Source organism: Bactrocera neohumeralis, chromosome 6, assembly GCF_024586455.1.
Source record: "Bactrocera neohumeralis isolate Rockhampton chromosome 6, APGP_CSIRO_Bneo_wtdbg2-racon-allhic-juicebox.fasta_v2, whole genome shotgun sequence".
Taxonomy (NCBI): domain Eukaryota; kingdom Metazoa; phylum Arthropoda; class Insecta; order Diptera; family Tephritidae; genus Bactrocera; species Bactrocera neohumeralis.
In genome coordinates this window covers 72,069,769-72,094,656 of record NC_065923.1, presented here as the reverse complement: position 1 = coordinate 72,094,656, position 24,888 = coordinate 72,069,769, and the positions used below count along the sequence as shown (strand labels likewise).

Sequence of the window (24,888 nt, the reverse complement as noted above, 5' to 3'; positions counted from 1 at the left end):
TAGCTTTACGTCGAGATTGTGATAGAATAGAGCACTTGTAGAGACCGTTTCCTTAGTACTTTCGAACTCGCAGCTGCGGCAAATATTGTTACGGAATGTTCACATTTTTAGCTCGTGCTCTCCAAATAGCCAATGCCCTGTTGTGGTGGCTGTAAGTCTATATGTAGCTTTCTTGAACCAGTTCAATAAGTCCTCAGTACTTCTCTTGTCATATTTTAGCTATATCTGCATCGCTATTTTGCATTTGGTTGTCCTAGATTGCCATCTGTCCGGAACTATTTGTTCAGGTTGCGTATTTAGCTCCTACTATATCGTTCCTATTGGGCACGGTATTGTCTGCACCACAGAATCTTCTAGAGAACCTCCTAAATTAGCTAATTTGTCTGCTTTTTCGTTGCCGAAAGTGTTGCTATGACCGATTGCTCAAATTATGGATAAGTGAAGTTGATCTACCCGTGAGCTTAAAGCCTTTCAACTTTTTCTAACTACACTGCAGTTCATCTTTGGCGACGACAAGGCTAGCAATCCAGCCTGTATATATGGTAGTTCTCTGCATCCTCCGTTAGTCATTCAATAGAACTCCATAAGACTTCTCTGTTCCAGAGCAGAGCTTGGTAGACGAATGGAAAGAGAGTTATCAAGATCCTTGTAAAGAACATATTCTCCTCCTTTAGACCACTCGGTAAATATGTTTTAACGATTTAAGTTGTTGTATTTAGCTACTTACCGAGAAATCGCATCATATTCTTAAAGAACTTACAATATTTCTTTATAAAAAGTATAATTTATTTATTTAAAAAAATTCAAAATTTGAGTTCACATCTTTATTTATTTATTTATATATTTCAACATATATTTTTCATTGCGGGCATATGCATTTTTATGAGAACATATTAAATGCTTAGTAACTACTATCTACTATATAAGTTAGCACCCCACACATTTAAAAAGTATCATATGATGCATTAATATCATATGATACAAGGCAATAGAACACGCCACCAACTAAGTCGCTGAGAGTGCGACACGTGTAGTGGCAACCTGTGGGAAGCGCAGCGTCAGCAAACTCCATACCCGTTGCAGCGGCAAACGTAGGTTTAGAGTTAAGTGTAATTAATTGTAAAATTTAGTTCTTAAGCAGAATTCAATAAAGGAGCATAGCTCCCGAAAAATATTTTTTTTATAAAAAACTAAATAAACGTTTTTAACTTATACAATTCTCATAATAATTCCAAAATATTTTTAATTATTATTTTTCTTTACTTTTGCAGTGCACAAAGGATATACTGAATATTTTGAAAATATACAGCCACTAAGCTGCTCCAAAACTTTCAAAGGTATTTCCAAATCTATAGAGTCATCACTTGTGAAGAAAGCACAAATTCTTCAACTATATTAAAAAGGTAATAGCAATCAAGTCAACAGTAATTTTATAGCAGAAAACTGCTTAAGGAAGGAAGTCACATAGAAAATAATATTTATTAATTTATAATAGCGACCTTTTACAAATGATAAACATAAAATTTTATGGCATAAAGGAAAGGCGCCACCATAATAAATACTGGAGCTGACTACACGCTCGACTTAGCGAGCGTTTATCAGCGCCAAAGAAAGGCGTTAGCGACTTTATGCGTATGAAACGTGTACAGCATATATATTTTTTAATTAAAAAAATATTTTTTAGTTTGTTATGATTTTATAAGATTTTAAATATTTAATATTGCATAATTTCTTCATGAAAAAGTAAATTGTTTTCAGTTGAAAAATGCCATGAGAAGGTTTTAAATATAATCAATATTTTCCAATTTTGCAATTGGCCAACAAATAGAGATCGGACGATCCCAAAATTTTTAAACTCAACGCTTAACAAGTAGAAAGCGCTAAGTTGAAACAACTGCTTTCCGTTTTAACTCAAACAAAGAATGTGTTAAAACAAACGCGATTGTAGCATCAACGGTTGAAATTAAAAGTTAAGTTTAAATAATTATTTTCAACAAAAAACTTAGTTTTGCAAAATATAATTAAAGGAATTTTATATATAATTATTAAAAAAATAAAAAAAAAATGATTTTTAAATCATTTGGAAGGGTACTACTTTTGACAGTTTGACAAATTGACAGTTTTTTATCAGTGGAACAAAAGTGTAACTATACCGTTAGTGTCATATATAGTATGTATGTTAAAAATAAATGTTGTAATAGTTGTAAACTAAAGTTGGACTAAATTTAGAAAAGCTTTCATTGTAAGTAAGTGTAAGTGGTTTCCTACCAAAAAATAAAGAATTTGCATTTAATAATTTCTAAAATAAAGCACAGTGCGCCTAAAGTGCTTATGATTTACTACCAGTTGTCTGTCAGCAGCTGACAACTGACAAATGACAGCTGACAACTGACATCTGACAATTTACAAATGACTACTGACAAATGACAGCTTACAAATGACAGCTGACAAATGACAGCTGACAACTGACACCTGACTATTGACAAATGACAGCTTACAAATGACAAATGACAGCTGACAAATTACAAATACTAGCTGACAACTGACACCTGACAATTAACAAATGACTACTGACAAATGACAGCTGACAACTGGCTAATGCTAGCTGACAACTGACAACTAAAAAATGACAGCTGACATCTGACAGCCAAGTAACTTAAAGTGGAGGGTTATTATCCAGTTCGTTACATGAATTCATTCAGCTATATTCCAAAGTATACAGAACTTATTTTCTTTTTCGTATTCTGTCTGCAACAAAAGTCTGTTTCTGTATATGCCAACGTCTAGATCTGCAAATAAGACTGTCCATAATTGACTGTGACATTTGGGTGTATATTCCAAGTGAAATCACAGTTCTTTACATTGCTTTCCGCACATCGTATATATACTATATTTTAAGCAATACCGCTTTGAGCTATCCTTCAAAACTTCAGCCTTCAAATGGAAACTCTGAAAAGAAAAAACATTAAATGAATAAATAAAATAATATCATTTTATAATGGACATAAAATATATCTCAAACAAAAAACACCTTAACTTCGGCTATAATAACCTTCATAAGTTCAAGTTTTCTGAAAAGAACTTTATTTTTATCGATCAATTTGTATGGCAGCTATATGATATAGGAGCCCGATCGAAACAATTTCTTAGGAGATTATGCTGACACATAGTCCAAGCCAAATTTCGTGAAAATATCTTATCAAAATCAAAAGTTTTTCATACAAGGACTTGATTTGATCGATCAGTTTGTATGGCAGCTGTATGCTATAGTGGTCCGATTTGAATAATTTCTTCGGGGATTGTATTGTTTCCTCTGAGAACAATCTGTGTCGAATTTCATGAAGTTATCTTGCGAAATAACAAAGTGCCTCATACAAGTACTTAATTTTGATCAGTTTGTATGGCAGCTGTATGTTTTAGGGATCCGATCTGTACAATTTACTCTGAGATTACAACGATGCTTTGGAGAATAATCTGTACGAAATTTCGTGAAAATATCTATTAAAATAAAAAAAGTATCCCATACAAGGACTTGAGTTGGATCAGTCAGTTTGTATGGCTGTATGCTGTAGTGGTGCTTCTTGGTTAGAAAATTTCTATAAAACTTGACTGAACCTAATTACAAATTATAAATAAAACATGTTTTAAGCATTCTATTAATGTACACAGATTCACCAAACCTTAGAGAATAGCGAATTGAACAAACCAAAATTAAAAGTTTCAAAGGTTGCTGTAATCATTTTGATAGAAACCAGCAAGCAGTTAAGGTGCTTTTGCATAGAATTTAACTGGATAGCTTTTTTTTGAAGCTTTACGATGCACAATTTTTATCAAGAGAACAACTTTTTGGTTCAAGAGAAAACAACGGAACAACTTTTTGGTCTGTCCACTTAAATATCAACAGCTTTAACAACAACAGCTGAGCAGCGTATAAAATTCACGTCTTTACAACTGTCCAAGAATTTAGCCACTTCAAACATTACAACAAGCACATTAACACAATTGTGGTCAAAAAGTTGCGAACGTACAAAAGTCAAGCAGGGCAGCGGAAGTGGTCAAATGCGGCAGCAAGAAATTTGTGTGAAAAATACGGTAACAAGTACGCGCAGCACAATTTTCTGACTTGTGACCGCAACGCGACAGCGTCGCTCATTGTAATGACGCTCAGTGGCTAGTCATTACTCTGATCACCAAAATTATTTTGCTTCGAAGCAATGACTTCTGCAGTAATGATCCAACACTGTCACTACAAAGCTTTATGCTGTGTTATTGCTTTCTTCTGCGAGATTACTTGCTTAGCGGTTAAATAAGAAAGAATTATGTATGTAATCAAATAGTTGTGTGCCTATTTTTACTGCCTTTTAGACTTTCTGAGCTTCAGTGACTGAAAACTAACCTACTGGGCGTTTTGTGTGCTCGTAAATGAGCTGTAAATTGCCAGCATGGGCAGTCGACACACTTTATGACTTTGTTGTTGGAAAAAAATGTTTGAAAATAAACAGAAACAGTAGAAAGACAGCAGCGTCAAATCATCTTCCTCATTTCGTCGAACCACGACCAGCACGGCCATCAACATCAGCTGATGATCACCACGTCAATAAAATCAAGGAATTGGTGCTTGAGAATCGACGATTAACAGCCAGAGACCTTATTGGCATCGTCGGAATATCGGAGGAATCAGTGACAACCATTTCAAAAGAAGATAAATCTCAACATAACTATAGTCAGTGATAGTCATGTGGCATTAATTTAGCGACCGCAGCTTTCGTGAAAATCGCTATTGGTGCAGGAGGGCATGGAACATTTGGGTTCAAGAAAAGTGAAAGCACGATTGGTTCCAAAATCACTGAATTTTTTCAAAATACAGCGTCGTGTTAACGTCTCTAAAACAATCCTTTCCGACTATCAGGATGTATTGAAACGTATTTTTACTGGCATTGAGTCTTGGATCTATGCGTACGACCTGGAAACAGACAACCAATCGGCCGAATAACGTAGCAAAGGTGAGCCACGGCCGAAAAAACCACGTCAAAGCAGGTCAAAAAAATTAATCAAAGGTTATGTTTTGCACAGTTTGCTTCGATTAACGAGTTGTGGTGCACTCCGAATTCCTTCCGGCTGGCCAAATTGTCAACAAGGAATAGAATTTGAGTGTTATGCGTCATTTGCGCGCAGCTATTCGTAGAAAGCGGTCGAAATTAAGGGCAGACAACGTTTGGTTCTTGCAATACGATAATATACCGTCGCATACTGCATTGATTCTTCGTGAGTTTTTCGCCAAATTTTCAACCAATATCGCGCCGCAACCAACGTATTCGCCGAATTTAGCTCGGTGTGACTTCTGGCTGATCAGAAAGAACTCAAACGGCCCTTCCGTGGAAATCGTGTTGAGTCATTTGAAGACATTAAACTTGAGTCCCTACGCGCATTGAAGACTATTCCTCAAATTGACTTTAAAGTTTGAGGTTTCGAAAACATGTCGGCCCAAGTCAAGACGGATTACTTTGAGGGGAGCTACGTACATAGATTATGAAGAATAAATTAAGAATTTCAATATTATAAACAAAATCTTACTATTTTTTGCCCATATATGAAAAAATCAGCAATTTTAAAATCGTCTTCCATTTTTTCGTTTCAACTAAGTGCCTTCCCATGTCAACTCGCTTTAAGAATAAAGCCTGTTTAATTTATTTTATTTTCATAATATTTTTAACGCGCCATTTTTCTTAAAAGCAAAAACCAGTTAAACCGCCGAAGCATTCTAAGTAATCCCCACACGCGCGCAAAAGAAATCCTTTAAAAATATCATTAAATAAATCTACATATACGCTTAATTGAGTGCGCCGCACACACACACACACGCACACACTGAGCATAATAAAGTAGACCACAAAAAATTGCAACAAAAAGAGCGCAGTGACAACTCAATAAGTTGAAATTAATACCAGCAACATTGCCTTGCACTCGAAAGGATCAGCGAAAGGACAATAGCACGGAAAAAAGTAGAAAAAGAAAAAACAACAACAATAACAACAGAGAACGCAAACACACTTGCAACAAGAAGGCTTTGTTACAACGGCTGCTGCACATGTGTGCGGTTACTGTTTAATTGCGATTGTCCAGCGCTGCCGTTTGTCCGTCTGTCTGTCCCTCCAGCTGTCTATGCAACGCTCTCACTGCAGGTGTGTGTGTGTGTGTGTGTGTATGTGTTTGGGCAGCGACCTGCAATTAACCCATGAATGTGCGTCTATAATGCAATTAAAGGAGTTGGAGGCACACACACTCATACATTTAAACAGTTATATGTGTGTGTATGCGTGTGCAAGGGGCATGCGTGTCACACAGGTCGCCGCTATCGCGTTTTCACGCTCAATTATTATTAAATATTTTAAGTTTCGCATTTACATAATGAGCACGATTTCACGCGTCGCGCAAATGCCGACGGTGCCTACGCTTCGCATGTGTGCGTGGCATCGTAAAGCACGCTTAATTGGCGCACTGCAGCAGCGCCAGCTCGCCGGTGTGCTCTGGCGCTCGTGTGCTCGTCCCTAATGGGATTGCAATTATTTGTCGATAAAATGGAATTATATCGCATTTTTGCAATATTTGCCGTTTACACTTAATATGCTCACACTCACCGCTGTTTGTTTTATTGGAATTTTTTTTTATTTGTTGCATTTCAGTTTTTTTCCTTTGCTTTGGTTTAATGAGCAGCGATAAAGGCATACATTTAATTTTTTAATTATTCGGCATTAAAAATGTATTAATAATGTTTGCTTTAATGATTGTGTACGTTTTTTCCCGTTATTTATTTGATTATGTGTTAATGACTAAATTTGTATGCGAAATGCAGTAGGCGATTAAGTGGCCTGTAGGAAATTTTTGCGGCTCAAGAAAAATAGAATAAATTTCATTTATAGAAAATATGTGAACATAGTAGTATGTGAGGTGCCCTGTAGGAAATTATTTCGACTCAAGTTAAGTAAAATTGTTCATTTATAGAAAATATAGAAAATAGTAGTAGGTGAGATGCCCTGTAGGAAATTTTTGCGGCTCAAGAAAAATAAAAAAATTTCATTTATAAAAAATATGTGAAAATAGTAGTACGTGAGTTGCCCTGTAGGAAATTAATTCGGCTCAAGATAAGTAAAATTGTTCATTTATAGAAAATATAGGAAAATAGTAGTAGGTGAGATGCCCTGTGGGAAATTATTGCGGCCCCAAAAATTAATTTAAAAAATTTACTTATAGAAAATATATGAAAATAGTAGTAAGTGAAGTGCCTTGTAGGAAATTTTTGCGGCTCAAGAAAAATAAAATAAATTTCATTTATAGAAAATATAGGAAAATAGTAGTAGGTGAGATGCCCTGTGGGAAACTATTGCGGCCCCAAAAATTAATTTAAAAAATTTATTTATAGAAAATATAAGAAAATAGTAGTAGGTGAGATGCCCTGTGGGAAATTATTGCGGCGCCAAAAATTAATTTAAAAAATTTACTTATAGAAAATATATGAAAATAGTAGTAATTGAAGTGCCCTGTAGGAAATTTTTGCGGCTCAGGAAAAATAGAAAAATTTCATTTATAGAAAATATGTGAAAATAGTAGTATGTGAGGGCCCTGTAGGAAATTTTTTCGGGTGAAGAAAAAAATTTAAAAAATTTCATGTATAAGAAGTACACTAAAGTAGTAGGTAAGGTGCTGAATTAATAGTTTCGGTAACGAATTAATTTATTATATAAGGTGCCCAACTACGTTCTCACTGTTTCTAATGAAAATGCAATTTTATTGCAAGGGAATAAGAACAAGTAAATAATTCGTACTAGTGCCCATCGCTAGTCACAACTTTTTCCCATCTTTGGGGCAATGCTGGAATACCATAAGGGTATAAAACTTCATCTTGTGATGCTATCCAAGAATCAAGCCGTTTTTCGATGTCGTCTTGTGAATGGAACTGCTTGTAAGCCAGACCATATGCCATCGAACGGAGCAAATATGAATCAGTCAGTGTAATAAGTAACCGGCAAATGTATCAGATGGTGCAAGACTTCCCATTTAAGCATTTTAATATAGGATTTAACGGGTTTGGCAACGTGAGGCCGGGTGTTGTCATGCAGCAGTATCCCGTTTTCCTGCCTCTCCTGGTATTGAGGCTTTGAGGTCAAGAACAAATAATAAACGGACAGTGTAACATCTGGGGAATCTAGCGGATGGTGAAGGACAAGGAGCAGAATCAGGTGCTTCTTCTAGTATTAAGGTCATAAAGGACCCAAGTTCATTGTTTCTGAATCATTCCCCAGCGCATGTAGTATATTTGAAAAGACTTGGCGGCTGACTCCTAATGCTGAAGCAAGCTCTTCTTATGTTTGACACGGCTCCTTATCTAACAACATCTTCTATGCACCGTCTTTGAAGGTTACAGATCTTCTTTTACTCGAAAAGTCGCTAATATCAAAAGCGCCGCCTGTGAAGATCAAAACCAATTACAACACATTTTTTCAAGCATCTCCGTCCACTTTTTCTAGTTTCGAACGTACTTCTATCGCCAATTTTTTAGACCGAAAGCAAAAATCAACACTTCCTACACAATTACATCGGAATTTGGAAGAAACACTTCTCGAAACTGCGAAATAGTGAAAGCAGTAGTTCGACGGATAAAGAAGAACCCGCACCAACAATCTACCGTAACAATATTGTCGTCCCGCGAGTCGACCAAGTCGAGGTGAAAATAGCTTTAAGGTGGCTTAAGAACGACAAAGCCACAGGGGTTGATGTATTACCATATGAGCTGTTTATAGCCAGCGACAAAGTACTGACAAAGGACTTCTTCTAGATGCTTGATTTGATCGGATAAATACGTGTCCAATTATTGGAATATAAGCGTACTACGTCCCTGTCCACAAGAAGGGAGCGCGCACAGTCTGCGCTATTTATCGCAAAACCAGCCATCTTAGCATTTCAAAGTTAAGGACTTTGTATATCTGGGAACCAGCATAAGTACCACCAATAATGAAAGCCTGGAGATCAAGCGCTGAAGAACTTTTGCCAAGAGGTACTATTTTGGGACAAGTGGACAATTGAGAAGCAGATCCCTCTTTCTACGCACAAACATTTACTTTATAAGTCTCTAATTATTCAGATCCTATTATACGGCGCGGAATCATGGACTAAGAAAAACCGTGATGAAGAAGTACTTGGAGCATTCGAGTGATCCGTAAGATCTTTGGGGCCGTCCGCGTGTGTGTGACTAAAAACGAAGAAGATGGTTAAGCGAATAAGAATCTAGCGAATCCGATGAGTGAACTGTTTTCCGTATGATCTTTGGAGCCCTTCGCATGTGCAAAAAAAATCGAAGAAGATGGAACCACGAAATGTATGTGCTCTAACGCGGAAGTTAAGTTATAAAAATCCGATGAATGCACTGGTTAAGCCATTTCGTTAGCATGGGAGATAATGCTCCAGCAAAAAGCTTCTTCGACTCGAGACGTATAGGTGGACAACGGAAACAAGGACGACCTTGCATTGAATGAAAGGACCAATTGCTGCTCTTTGGATGTGCAACTGACATGTTCTCGCAAAAGATAGAGTCAAATGGGAAAGTTTTGTGTTCTCGGCCCAGGCCGACACCGTTTGTAGTTGCAAAGACGAAGAAGTATTATGAAGATGTATTAGTGTAGCAGCTTCAAATTATTTCATAAGACCTCAAAGCAACTCCTTGTCGAAATGAACTTTAAATAGGAAAGAATCTACATACATACAAATATATGTATTTCTGAAGGAAACATTGGAGACCCTGTGTATATACAAACATACAATTATTCCCGCAGTTTTTGAGCTATCGATCTGAAATTTGACACACAACTTTTACTTCCCAAGAAGTGGCGTATTAGTCAAAACTGCTACTATCGGTTCACTATAGCATATAGCTGTCATACAAACTGAACGATCGGAATTAAATGCTTGTATGGAAAACTTTTTTATTAGACAAAATATTTTCACGAAATTTAGCATGGATTATTTTGTAATAATTATTAATATAATTTTTCAGATCGGACCACTATAGCATATAGCTGCCATACAAATTGATTAATCATAATCATGTCTCTGTATGGAAAACTTTTTTATTTGACAAGTTATCTTCTCCAAATTTGACACAGATTATTTTCCTAGGCAACGCTATAATATCCGAAGGAATGTTCCGATCGGTCACCTATAGCATATGGCTGCCAAACAAACTGAACCATCAAGGTCAAGTTCTTATATGAGAAACTTTTTATTTGACGAAATATCTTCACGAAATTTTGAATATATTATTATACTAAGTAACGGTAAAATCATCATTAAAATTTTTCAGATCAGACCACTATAGCATATAGCTGCCGTACAAACTGAACGAGCAAAATTTAACTGTAGTTAGCTACATAGAAACATTTTTATTTGTTAAGGGTATTATAACTTCAGTACAACCGTACTTGATGTTTTTTCTTGTTTTTGTCTTATTTTGACTTCATCTAATATTCAAATAATATTTAGCGTTATAGCTATCTTCTTCTACAATCATAAATATTTCGCACTACTTAAGCACACCACAGTAGACACTTTTATTACTTCAAATTACGCGCTCGTAACTACTCAAATGATAAATTATTCTTGAAAACCCTCCCACTTATCCCTTCATCTTACGACAGCAACTTCAGGAAAACCTCTCTCATTTCACACTCCCTCTCCCAGTAGTAAGCATGCATGCGATTACTTTAAGGATGCAACCAACCTTTGACTGCTACATTCTAATAAATAAAAAAAATTCAAAATAATTCAAAAAAACTGTATGTGAATGCTTCTGCTTACTAAGTACGAGCATGTCTGATGATTTCACTTTTTTCACGCTTGCTCGAGGAGAAAATAAATTTAAATAAAATAGCTAAGGCAGATAATGAGATGCTCGAGCAAGCGGCGAGGCAGAAATAAAAAAACCGTTAGCAATTGGCGAAGAAATGCACAAAAATTTATTTGTGCCACACTCATCCACACATACTCAGTGGCACACATGCAAATTGCCAACTGTTAACTCACTTGCAGATATCCTTCAAAAAATTCAAATGAAAGCGCTGCGAGTTCGAGCCCGCTGACTAGTTGCTTGTTGAGGCGCTGCTTTGAATCGCCGCTGCTCGGCTACGCGGCCGCTTGGCACTTTGCCATGCCTTTTGCCTATTTCCTCTGATACAAAGCGAATTTTTTCCACATTCACTAAAAATACATATATTCTTTTCACATAAATTTAGCTCTACTCTGCGGCTGTGCAGCAGCTCGCTACCGGTAACACACACCACCCCACGTTTCAGCCAGTACTTGCCGCTAAACTAACGAAAGCTACCTGCCACCAGCTTACTCGACTTCCAACCATGCCTTAGCTTGCCTGCCTGCTTCACGCCTTTGCTTTTTGTTGTTGTTGCACAACGCTCCGCCCCAGGCTTATTATGAGTTTTTAGCTTGCCTTTGGGAATTTTTCAATTTTTAAGCCGGAAATCTACTTTCAATTGTTTGCCTACGCCGCTGCTTGCCGGAGCTTCAAGGCTCCAAGACTGCGTTTGTGCAACTCCCGCTCCCAATCGGTCAGGTGTGCACGTAGGTGTTGCTCATTTTTCTACTCGCAGCTGCGCTCGTTGCCGCCTACAGCCTTCTGAAGTGTAAATATTTTCACAGAAGGTGTAAATAAAATCTTGTAGATTGCGCTGCGCTGCCGTGCGTTGTCTCGGCTGTGGGCTACGGTTGCAAGGCGCGCGCATTTGTTGGCCTAGCGTTCGGGGAGTTTAACGGTGCAAATGTTTCAATTTCTCAAATGAAGTTGCTCGCTTCGTTTTGCTGCTTCTGCTGCTGCCTTTTCATTTCTTTACTTAAATTCCATTTCATATATATTTATTTATTTTGTTTGCTCAATCGCTTTATTTCTTGATATCTTTGCAAATTTTTCTATCCCTTCAGCTTGCCGCATGGCTTCTTGAGCGCGTACAATACTCGCCACTTCGCTTTACTGCTGTCTCGCCTGCTTCCTCTGTCCTCGTCCGCCTTGCCACCGCTTCTTAGCTTTTGTAAACAAATTAAATTTTATTAATGCGCAAGGATAAACACTTCAATGCTTAAGCAGCGGCATGGCGGTGTACATCTATCTCTATATATATTTATATAATAATATATATCCGCTCCTCAACCCCAACACAAAGCTGCAGTGCTATTGTTATCCTTCCACAATCTTATTGGTTGATATTTAATAATAAGCACATAAAGCAAGCAAAGCTGTTGAATGGCCCGAAGGATAGCGCTCAAATGAAATTTGAAGAGTTCTCATTCTTTGCAATTATTAAAGCGGACAAATGAGCTTGGCAGATGTGAGGATTGGATGGAGTTTCAATTGAAAGGGTATGGCTTTCTTTCTTTCCCCAACTTTGAATGTGGTTGTATCAAATTACTTTGGAAAATTATTGCCAATATTCTTTTATTTATTTTTAAATGGATTCTAACAGGTTCTCAGACGGAACTTGCTATATTCTCAATCAGAAAATCTTTTTTTATTTAATACAGATACCTTTGAAGGTAAAATCTTTCCTGTTCTGAAGTAAATATTTTTGACAAAAGTTGTTGGAATATCATTCAGTCTAAAATCCCAATCGATCGAGGTTTTTCATTCAAATTCTTTTATGCTTTGTTAGGATTCGAAAGCCTTTTCTCATAACTCCCCAATATTTGATTGGCCAGCTCTATGCTCACTAAGATTTTTTTAAGAAGGTTGCAAGAAGGAAGTCTCGTTTTACGGTAAACAATCTAATATACATACATAGATGAAGTTCAGTTGCTAGGTCCAAGCGGAGTAGTCATCATTTAGGATGCCTGCGCTTGACTCGAATTTTAACAGGCTCTGCGACCTCACTATCGATACCTCATTCAGTGTATCATCCCGAGGAACCCCAGATGCTTTCAGCGTAGTCTTGCCAATGCGGAACAAGTGTACAAGAGATGATGCATTGTTTCCCTGGCGACCTGCTCTAGACATCTGCTGAAGTCTTCTCGAACTGTCAGCCACATCTTGCGGACGTGTGTCGCCGCCAGATAGTGACCAATTAGTATTTTCATAATATTCCCACAGTCTCTTCTATCGAGTGCCAATAGAAATTTTGTTTACTTCCGATCTACTGTTTTGCACATGACTTTTGCAGTTTTGCACCCAGGTAGCTCGTTCTATCGGGTTCTGATTTCTCTACCAAGCTTCTGTCGAGATCGTCGTATAGTCGCTACATGGGTTTCCCAATGTTGGATTACGTTTTCGTATGTTATCCGTACACCATTCTTGACAAACTCGTCCACTATTTCATTGCCCTCGTTGTCTTTGTGGTTTGGCACACAGTGGAAGTGAAGTTGCTTGCTTCTGGCAACACTTTCTAGTGCTGCCCTGCTTCCCAAGACACTTCTGGCCGATATGCGATACGAGGTTACTGCCTTGATTGCTGCTTGGCTGTTTACGTGGATATTGACTCCAGAATTGCCTGCAGGTGCATTAGAGACCAACTCCGCGGCTTTCGCAATAGCAAAGACCTCAGCTTGAAATATACTTCAGTGGTCCGGCTACTTAAAATATTGCCTTATGCCTAACTCTGGACAGTATATACCCGCACCAACTCCATCGTCCATTTTCGAGCCATACAGAGGAACCATGAAAACTGTAAATCCGATAAGCTTGCAAGTAAGTGCACGCCTACCACAATCCCATTAGGTTGGAAAGGATCAGGTATTCACCTGTCTTGGTGCTCTCGGGCCTTGCGCGAGATCAGTAACCGTTGGTCTACCAGCACTATTGGACCTGCGAAAGCCATCTTGCACAAAGTGGAACGTTAAAAGTGCATTGAACTGCAGCTCTTAGCACGACTCACAGCACCCCAAGGATAAGCCTCCTAACCGGAAACTCTTTCTTTGGCACTCAAGGCGTGATGTTAAAGATTTTGGAGCACGCAACTTGTCAAAGTTGCAAGAAGGAAGATAAGATGGAAGCAGCTATACACTTTCATCTTCACTGTACAGCCTTCACCAAACTAAGTTTGAGACATCCTGAATGCAATACTTTCTACGAACCCGGCGAATTGGTATTAGCCGGCTCAATAAATTTGTAGCTGCCTCTAAGTGCTTCGTAGATAGGTGACGATCTTTTTCATCCATACTTAGAAGTTCTGGGCATCACAACGGATAAGCGTCTCTAACTGAGCATGTGGAATTATTCTTAGTTTCACGAAGAATCACTCTATTTACTTAATTTAGAGAAAATCAAGCCCATAATAAGTCCTTCGGAAGACGTAAAGCCTCGAAGAGTAAAGCCAAAATACTAAAAGTAGAATTCCCTTGCTAGTTTTAGCTCAGTTTATGCTTAATTGTGTACTTCAATGGTTCCGCAATTTTAAAACAGCCGAAAATTTAAGGAAGTTATCACAGAAATCTTCACTTTTCATCTTGCAGTAAATTATTTGAATCTAAGGTCCTCCTTTCAATTGAGAATACTCTTTTAAGTTCTATTTTGAAAAGAAAATATATAGCCGCTTACTATTTTTCTTCAAAAGACTCGACAAATTTCAAGTCTCTTCCTAAACAATTAATGGATGCTCATATTCACTTTTCATACTATCATCTATCTTTTGATGTCTGTTCAACCCCCAAATTTAGTCATTTTTCTCGGCGAGATTTCTACTCAGAGTCAAAGAAGTGATAGTCTCATGTACTCAATACATTTCGTCGCGACATTTTCTGTAATGATATTAATTACTTAAATACAAGTATATACCCAAAATTGTCAAAGAATATTTAGCGTCCACCTACAACAACATTTCGTAGCTGTTATATAACTCACTTAAAATGGAACGTCTTAATGTTAAACTTCGGCGTTAGTAAATTACATTAAACCGAATTACATTAAAAACTTAAAATATTTGCATTACACTTGACTTCAGCCGCGCAGTTCGTCGCTTAAAACTGAATTCGGTCCAAGAACACGCGTTCCGAAGTGCACGGGTTAGCGAGTGCGAGCGCAAACTAGTCGGCAATACTCAAGCGTAGAGTTAAGGCCACGGCTCAACTGAAGAAGTAGAAAAACACTCAACTGCTAACCTTTAAGTGTTGGCAACTTTAATGGCATAGCGGCTTAAAAGTATGAAATTCTCAACAAAATGTTGTTTTACATTAGCAATATCAGAGTACTAAAGAGGGGGGAGAAAGTAGAGAAGACACTAAGTGCCTCAAAGCCGCTAGTGTGTTGAGTTTGAGTGTCAGTAGTTGGCTTGCTGCACTCGTCAAAATTTCATAGCCACAACAGTCGCAATATAATTTTCCTCAAGTTACTGCTACTCCCACCAACCTCCTTAGCACTTCCTTCGTTGATTTGTAGATTGTAAATTTGCTGGTTTGTTTGTCGATTGTCTGTGATTTGCTCGCTGAATGTTTCTTGCAATTTTTAATATACATAATTTCATTAAATAAATGCCTTTCTGTCTTTGCGCAGTCAGTGGAGTCCGCGTCCTTTTACTTACATTTCAATTGTTCTGCGCTGTTTGCTGCGCGTGTCTATGGGCATTTTGGCCTTTTAGTCAAATTAACATAATTTATAAGCAGATTTTGTAGTTGAGTTCATTCTGTTTATTTCATAGACGCTTATTGTTTTCGGTGAAGAGATGCCTTTCTAAAACTTATTCTTAATTTGATACTTTTTTGTTTCTGTTTAAATGTTATTCAAATCAGCCTTAGTAAAGCAATTAAGGAATTGTAAATTTTTGGACTCAAACTTGAACTAAGATATAGAGAGAAGTGTTAATATGGAGACTGGAAATGCATCACTGATTCATTTAAAAGTAACTTTACTAGTAAAGACTTAATTTGAAAACATTTAAGATTCACTTTACCAAAAAAAAAATTAATTTGAAAACATTTAAGTGTAACTTTAGTGATCAAATTTTAATTTGAAAACGCAAATATTATAACTCAAACAATAATTTAGTTTTCAGTACAAATATTTGACAGTTTTCGCAAAAAATTCTCGACAAAATCTGCTTAGGAACTACATATGTATATGGTGGCTTTCATTGAGCAGGAGTGGATCGTTTGATCAAAACCTCGCGCTCAAACTGAAAATTAAAAAAACCCGTACTGTAGAAAGAAACACTAAAACAACATCTAGAGATCTCACAGATCGAGCTGAGGGCTACTATAGCCAACTTCTAAATTTTCAGTAAACTGATAAAACTAAATTATTAAAAATCAAACCGTAAAAGAAAACCCCAAAGCACTCCCAAGAGATCTCAATAGCTGAATTAAAGACCACTACAGACAGCTTCTGGACTATCAAAAAATATATACACAAAAATAATATGTATATAATCAGAAAAGCTAAGCCTTGTCTATACGACGATCTGGACATGCGAAGGAATATCAAAATGCGTGGGAACGATCTGTTATACGTGGGTGCAAAACTGCAAAAGTAATGAGTACAACGGTAAACCAAAAATATACAAAATTTATATTGACTCTCGATAGAAAGAACTGTAAAAAATAGATCAGAATACCCATTGGTATCAGGCTGGTGGCAGCACTCGTCTACAGAATGGGATTAACAGATAGAGTAGACTGTAGAAAATGTGAAAATGAAGAGCAAGTCGCCAGGGGAACAATGAAGCACTACAGTGTATCTGTACCACATTGGTAAGGCCGCGTTTTATGCATTTAGTTATGAGACACTATCGTGAGTAAGGCCACAGATTCTGTTGAAATTCGCGTCTAGTGCAGACATACTAAAGGATAACTACTCCTCATAGACTTCGTAACGGAACTGCAACTGACATTGCGAAGAACCGAAACTGGTCTATAAGTGGCTCATTAGCCTACCAGACAAAGCTAATCTAACCTTACCCAATATTTAATCGCACAACTCGATAAAGACTAAAGTATATAGATCATTTATAGAACCCCAGGAGCAGTAAAAACACTTTTCTTCAAGAGCAATTAGTTCTACACGCCGTTTTTGCGGTTGCTCTGATATTTATTTGGAAGTTACGGAAATGTTTTCTTAATTAGACGAATTTAGTATATTTCGTCTTTTTATATCAATTATACTCGTGACTGCCGCAGGAAAATCAATCATCTAGGATTCTAAGTTTGACGTGGTGAACGCAGTGAACTCCCAAAAGAGTTTGCTAACGACGAAAACATCAAACGTCCACAAAGTAGTTTTGGATGACCGTTAAATGAAGTTGCTTTAGATAGCAGACGCTCTAAAGGTATCAACTAATCGAATTAATCATATCATTCTCGAATATTTGGGTATGAGAAAGAGCACTGAGCAAAGTGGAGTCGCTCGAGTTCATTTTTGACTAAAAACAACTACGAGGTGATGATTCGGAGCATTGTTTGGAGATGTTTAAGCGTAATAAAGCCGACTTTTTTGCGTCGATATGTGACAATGGATGAATCTTGGCGTAAGAAAGTACGAAATCGCCGAAAAACGGTCGCATTTGTAGAAGAAGAAAATGCGTTTTCACCAAAAGTCAGTGATAAAGATAGCAAACACTCATGAATAGGGCTTCGAATTGCTTACATATGCTATGTTATCTCCACATTTGGCCCCTAGCGACTATTACCTGTGCTCGGATCTCAAAAGATCGCTCCCTGTGAATAAATTTTCGTCGAATGATGAGGTGATGGTCTAAACTGAGGCCTATTTTGAAGCAAGGGACAAATCGTCCTACAAAAATAGTATCGAAAAGTTGCAGCGTCGCTATAATCAGTGTATCACCTTTGAAGGGAACTACATACATATGTTTAATAAAAAAAACGAATTTTGCTTAAATAATGTGTTTACTATGGTAGGCTGGGCACTTTTCAATTGACGTGTTACATTGTCAAATAATTACCAATACTAGATCTTGATTTGGATTTCAGTTTTTATGGCAGCCATATGCTATCGAGTTCCGATATCGACGTTTACAACCTATGAACAGCTTCATGAGTAGAAAAGGATTTCAGACATGGAACTTTATATTTTATCTTCAGGGCCTGAGCAGGGATAGTCGGTATAGCTCTTAGAATCTTAGTTCGAGCAGGGTGTCCTCCTAATTTATATCCCATAAAGTGATGGAAAAGTTCGCTTATATGTATGCATATAGAAAAACGGACAGCTTAAGGGGCAAACCTAAATCGACTCAGCTCGTCAAGCTGATCGTTTATATTTATTATTTTTAGAGTCTCCAACGTTCTAATTCTAAGTATTAAAAACTTCGTAGCGTATATCGGGTATCAACAAAATTCACTTCGAATGATCGCTTCCTGGTGACTCACCAGTGACAGCTAGCGACAAGTCCGCTTCCAAATTGCCTATTTTGCACGCAAATTGACTGAGAATTCGATTAAAGAACAATTTATGCCCAATTCGAAAATAATGCTAAATAGTTTACGAAGAATACCAGAATACACGAACCGCAAAAGAATTGTAGCAATCTTAAGTCTTTGGCTGCCTACTTAGCAACGAAGAAGCGAAAGTAACAAGGGAGATGGAAAAAGCGAGGGAGAATGAAGCGGCGCAGCGATAGCAGCAGCGGCAGCATAGATAATGAGAAAACCCGGATGATGTTGAGTGAAAACCATCACAGAATTTTAATTACATGTGGAGGAAGGAAAAAAAGGTGTAAATTTTATAAACAGTTAAGAATTAGAAAAAAAGGAGGAGGCAATGTTGGGGAATAAATTGGAAAAAAGTGTAATAAAAACACGCGAAATTGTCAATGTGTTAGAAAAATTAAAAACTCATGCACAAACAGTTAATTATGTGCGGCTGTGTGTGTGTTTGTATATGTGTCTGCAGGAGTGTCTTTATGCGTGCCTTTAAGTGTTTCTGTGTCTTCATGTGTATGTGTATTTAATATGTTGTGTGCGCGTCGAACATAAATTGGTTAAGATGTGTTACAGCGCGATCAGCGCATGAAAAATGAACTGAGAAAGGGTAGCTGATAATAAAAGTAAATAATAAAGATGGTTACCGGGCGATAGAAAGTTCAACGGAAGCGTGATATGACTTTTTAAAGGCGGCAACAACAAGATACAACCAACTATATAAACTTTTTTGTGTATGTATGTCTAGTATATAGGCATATGAGCGCTATTATGTATGCAGAACTGCGTTGTCACGTGATTTGCCATGCCACAGCGGTTTTTCGGCGTAACAAAATTTGATTTGTGTCTAGAAAAACGACAGACAAGCGCGAGACTCGAACGCCATGCAGCGCTATATGCTTCTAATGTGCGAAGCAAACAGCTTAAAATCACATCTAGTGTTAAAAGGGATTATTCAAATTCATTAACTATATGTTGAACCCTCGAGAAAGACTGATCTTCTAATGTATAGTATATATATGCATAGATATGTAAGTATATATGTATGTTTGTACATATGTAAGTATGCATGTATGTGTGATCAGCCAACACTGATATGAAAGTCGGATAACAAAAAGACCGGATGACTGTCACTTTTTCCAGCAAACTATTTAACAGCCCAACCAAGCGTACTTAAGTGCCACTGTGTATAATGAGTGCATATGTATGTATGTACATACATATGTGTATCTACGAATATATTTGGATATGCGTTCTTGTACTCTTACACTGTCCCACCGCAACCTTTTCCTGGCTGTCAATGACCTCTACACTCCATTAGGTTTTGTATACCATTGCTGTGCCGTGAAACAACTCAATTTTGAATGACATTAATCATTAGCATTTCTTTTCGTCACTTGTCTACATTTCTACATATGAGTACTTTACACACTCGGCCTCACAGCACTACCAAGTGTCGCACAATTAGCGCAATGTGGCACATGTAGCTTCACTGCTTCATTTATAATACACTACACAGCTACCATATACATACATATATACTATATAGTATACCACACCTTATGTATGTGTGTTCATGCCACATTTTCGAGACCAGCTTATTTCTTCTTCTTCTTTTTATTGGCGTAGACACCGCTTACTACAATTGTTGAATATTAAATTTCGTTTCAATTAAACTTTTGTTGTATTTAACTGCAAATTTTGGTGGAAATTTGTGGTATAACGTTCATTCTTTATTTATTTTTATTTCAGCTCAGACAATGTTTTATGCAAATAAGCACGTGAAATGCTCGATAAAACCTTTTGTTTTTAATTTCCTGCACAGCTTATTGTTCGAAAATGTTTTTTACACACTATTTATCGTCTTTCTTACTTGTATATAGTACCGGTAAACTTTAGCTAAACTTTTCAAAATACCCCAACTTTTGCGACTATTTTTCGAGCGACCTTTGTTTTAACTATTTCACAGCGTTTCTGGCCACAGCACGCTGTTAGCGCTCTATGGTATACGTATAAGCTATACAGTGCATATGTATGTCTATGCACTGCTATCAATGAGAACCACACGAATAACCGCCATTCCGCAAGGAAAACATAAAAAACTTGAATAGGAATATTATACCATATAGTATACATATAAAAATTTGAGTTAGAATATTAAATATCATATGTGAAAGGTAAACCACACAATATTCAGTTAAACGAGATGAAAATTAACGCGAAAAAATTAATTTCCAGAACGAAAGTTAACTAACCCAAACCTAACCTACACTAATTTTTCTCATACTATTCCTAAAGCTCAAATTCGAGCTCTAAATCACCACTACTAACAACGGAGAAATACTTCTAAAATCTAAAAGAAACTTCGTAAAGGAGAAATATAAGGATACCAAGACGTTTTCAAAGACATTCATGCGAAGATTCAACCAAGGAGAACACAAAGCGTATACGGTATATCTGAATCATATTTATGCTTGGTTTAAAAGTGTAAGCTTATGAAGATATACTTTTAAAATTTTAATACATTCCTGTAAAATAGATAAGAATGTATGGTTTCAAAGTTTTTCTAACCTCAAACTTATTATTGGTATATATAAATACTCAGAAGTCAGAACTGTAGTATCTAAAGTGGATCGAAGCCAAAGTCAAAAGCCAACGACAGAGTATGCAGTTATATCAGATGAAAATTATCTCCAAGACATAAGTTTCTGATACTGACGTACTTTGCGAATACCTCAAATTATAAGATAACGACTAGTATGAGCAATAACTAACTTAAACCTAACTTAATTCTATCCTAAACCTAACCTTTTTCTCATACTTTAGAAATATGAAGAACTAAATCACCGTAACTATATTCGAAGAAATGCTTCCAAAATCTGAAAGAAACTTCATAACCCAGAAATATTAGAATTCCAAGACAATTTCATGCATAAGCAGGGAGCTCTCCTAATAGTATATAAAATATTATTTGTTCAAAGCCCCTCCCGAAGAGCAAAGTGAATATATCTGAATCTTGGTTTATATGGTATATGTAAGCTTCAAAAATATATTTTGAAAATATTGTAGATTTTTGAAAAATATCTTAAAAGCATAGTTTCAAGGTTAGTTCTAACCTCAAACTTATTTCTTGGGAGCAAAAGTGTTTCCATATAGAATTGTGTTGTAGGTAGGTGTACTTAACCCTGGACGTGCTTTGTTAGTCGATTCGACTGACAATCATCGTGTTTTGCAAACTTTGCTTTAATCTGAGTATGATGTATTGAGGACAAGACGAGCTTCAGAGATACAAACTCAAACTTTCATTTATATAACGTTAGAAGACAATTCTTCTACGAACTCTATGGAGGACTAGTTCGTTAATAAACTTTCATTTATGTAACATTATAAGACATCTCTTCTGCGACCTTTTATCGCCGTTAATAAAGCGAAGGGGAAAACTCATAGCAGGCAAATATTATCTTAGATCCTACGACACTTTCTGCAAAACTTCACGAAGACACTCAAAAAATAACTTCTGGACGAAATGTACGCTGATATTACTTTTCGAAGATTTAGTGACATCAATCTCAATGAAAACAATTAAGATTGAGCACACATTTTTTTGCTTATAAAAAATTTGGTCAAACGAACAAATAGCCCTAGAATGGTGCCCAAATATAAATAATCTCACTAAAATTAAATGAATTCAGTGTTTTTAAAGGGTATTTGCATAAACTCATTTATAGTTTCTTTTAATTCTTTGATGAATAATAATAAAATTTGCTAAGTAAAATAAACCTTTTAGTCGATTTATTTCGGGGTCGATATGACCCAACATCAACTTCGAAGGGTTAAGTCTAAAGTTTAGAAAACCATAATTATGTGTTGAACACGGTACGTTAGTTTGCCACGATGTGCGTAATACCCAAAAGAAAACTTCGGAGACCCTAGAAAGTATGTAAGTATGTATGTAAATGATCAGCAGAACGAGCTACATATGTACATATGTCGATTTAGAAATGTTCGTCTGTATGTACGCGAACCAGCCCCTCAGTTTTTTGAGATACCAGTCTGAAATTTTACACAGGTCATTTTCTCATCCAGAAGCTGCTTATTTTTTGAAACCTTTTATATCGGACAACTATAGCATACAGATGTTATACAAACTGAACGATCGGAATGAAGTATTTGTAAGGAAAACTTTTTCATTTAACGAGATATCTTCAAGAAATTTGGCACGGGTTATTTTTAAAAGCAGCACCACAAGATCTGAAGAAATTGTTCAAATCAAAGAACTAGAACCGTTAGCTGTCATACAAACTGAATGATCGAAAGCTAGTCCTTGTATGGAAAACTTTTTTATTTAATAAGTTATCTTTACGAAACTTGACACAGAGTATTCTTGAAGATATGGCTATAATCTCTGTAGAAATTGTTCAGATCGGACCACTTTAGCATATAGCTGCCATACAAGCTGGTTGATCAAAATCAAGAACTTGTATAGAAAACTTTTTTTTTTTGAAAAGGCAGCTTCACGAAACTCAGCTCAAATTATTTTCGAAGACATCGGACCACTATAGCATATGGTTGCCATACAAATTGGACAATCAAACTCAAGTCCTTACTCGGAAACTTTTTTATTAGACAAGGTATATTTAAGAAATTTGGCATATGTAATAATTCAAAAAACTACTATAATCTCCGAAGAATTTGTTTAGTTCGGATTAATATAGCATATATCTTCCATATAAATTGACCCCTCAAATTCAAGTCCTTGTATGGAAAACTCTTTTATTTAAAACTTTATCTTCACGAAACTTGGCAGAAATTATTTTGTAAGACATGGCTATAATCTCCCTAGAAACTATTCAAATCTGACAACCATAGCATATAGCTGCCATATAAAGTGACCCATCAAAATCATAATAAAGATCTTTTTATACCCTTTTATGATATAAAAAACATTTGGCTTAAGGAAAAATATTCTTTAAATAGCAAACTCAGCGAATTTATGTCAAAAAACGTACTTTCATAATTTTTTAATCACCTACATATCTAAAACTAATAGATTTGCTTAATCCACACTAATTCTCCGATTTATTGATTTTTTACAGCGATTTTAATTTCAAAAACCACTCAGCCAACGAAACTATTTCGAACTAAAAAAAATAAATCGAAAAATTTTGAAATGTACTAAAAAACGCACACTTGCCTGCCATTTGCCAAACTAAAAATAAATGTTAAGCAAACATACACTAATCAATCATGACACTGTGTCACGACTTGATAGCGAGAACATTTTTTTGAAAAAATAAATTGGAAAAAAAAACTTACAAAAATAATAGTCAGCCAGCAAATACAAACAGTAGAGAAAAAATCTGAGGAAAATTCAATTTTTGTATTTTCAACAAAACACTTACCCGAAGCAGCAACGCCGCGCCACGTCCCGCCAGCGTACGTGATACGTACGAATGTTTACCCAAACAAATCGCCAAGCCTTGCCACACAACACAACGCGTCACGCGCCTGTGTCTGCCCTGCCGCTGGCGTTGGCTTTGCCCCTTGACGGCGCTGGGCAGCGCTCCACAGCGCACTGCTGCTAACCGTTTAACTGATCGTGAAGCGCGGCGCACATGTGCCCATGTGTGTATGTGCGCGCCGAGTGTGTTTACGAATTCAACGGCTGAATGAATGCAAAAGTAGCGCTAGCGACTCGCTATTTGTATGGCACTGCTATTGTTGTTGCTGTTGTTGTTGTAAGCATTCATACATTTGACGCGATCACTGTTGAATTGCTAGCTTGTTGGCGCAGCTACTGGTGGTGATGGTTTTGCTATTGTTGTTGTTGCTATTGTTGTTGTTGCATCATTGTTGTTGGTGCTGCTATTGTTTGATATTGCTGTTGTTGTAGTTGCTATTGTTGTTTTTGGTATTGTTGTTTTTTTTGTTGTTTCTCGTCTTGTTACGTTCAGTGTTCACGACTTATCAGCACCTGACCTTTCAACACTGCATAACAACAACAACTATGCGGTTTTTACTTTGCTGTTTTCGAAAAAAACTCTCGACGTGCTGTTGTTGTTGTAGAGTTTATTGTTGTTTTTTGCTTCATCATGAGGCAGTTCGCTGGCTTTTATAAATATTTACATGGCCCGGCATGAATAGCGAGTACGTTGGAGCGCGAGGAGCGCCAGTGATCCGACTAGGCTGAAGTTTCAAGAACAACTGACGTTTCGAGGCGTAAAAAGTCTGCATAAAAATTGTAGATTTTTAGAAATGCACATACAAATGCTTGTACTCACTTATATGCACACATATGTACCTATGTTATGTATGTGTATGTGTTAACGTTAATGAGCATTACATAGAATGCGCTTATCGGCAGACAGACATAGCAAATGTATACAAACATATTTACAAAACGAGCTCTGTAGTTATGTACATATGTATATATACATATGTATATGCATGCAACATGTGCTCAGTGCAGCGCACAAA

At 36.7% G+C, this 24,888-nt stretch overlaps 1 long non-coding RNA gene across 1 annotated transcript; it reads right to left on the bottom strand.

The window, feature by feature from the left end:
- Positions 1-764: 764 nt before the first annotated feature.
- LOC126762021 (uncharacterized) lies at positions 765-24,602 on the bottom strand. The gene is made up of 2 exons (XR_007667408.1): positions 23,814-24,602; positions 765-2,949 (listed from the first exon to the last, which is right to left on the bottom strand). It is a non-coding gene; the product is annotated as an uncharacterized LOC126762021 (long non-coding RNA).
- Positions 24,603-24,888: the final 286 nt, after the last annotated feature.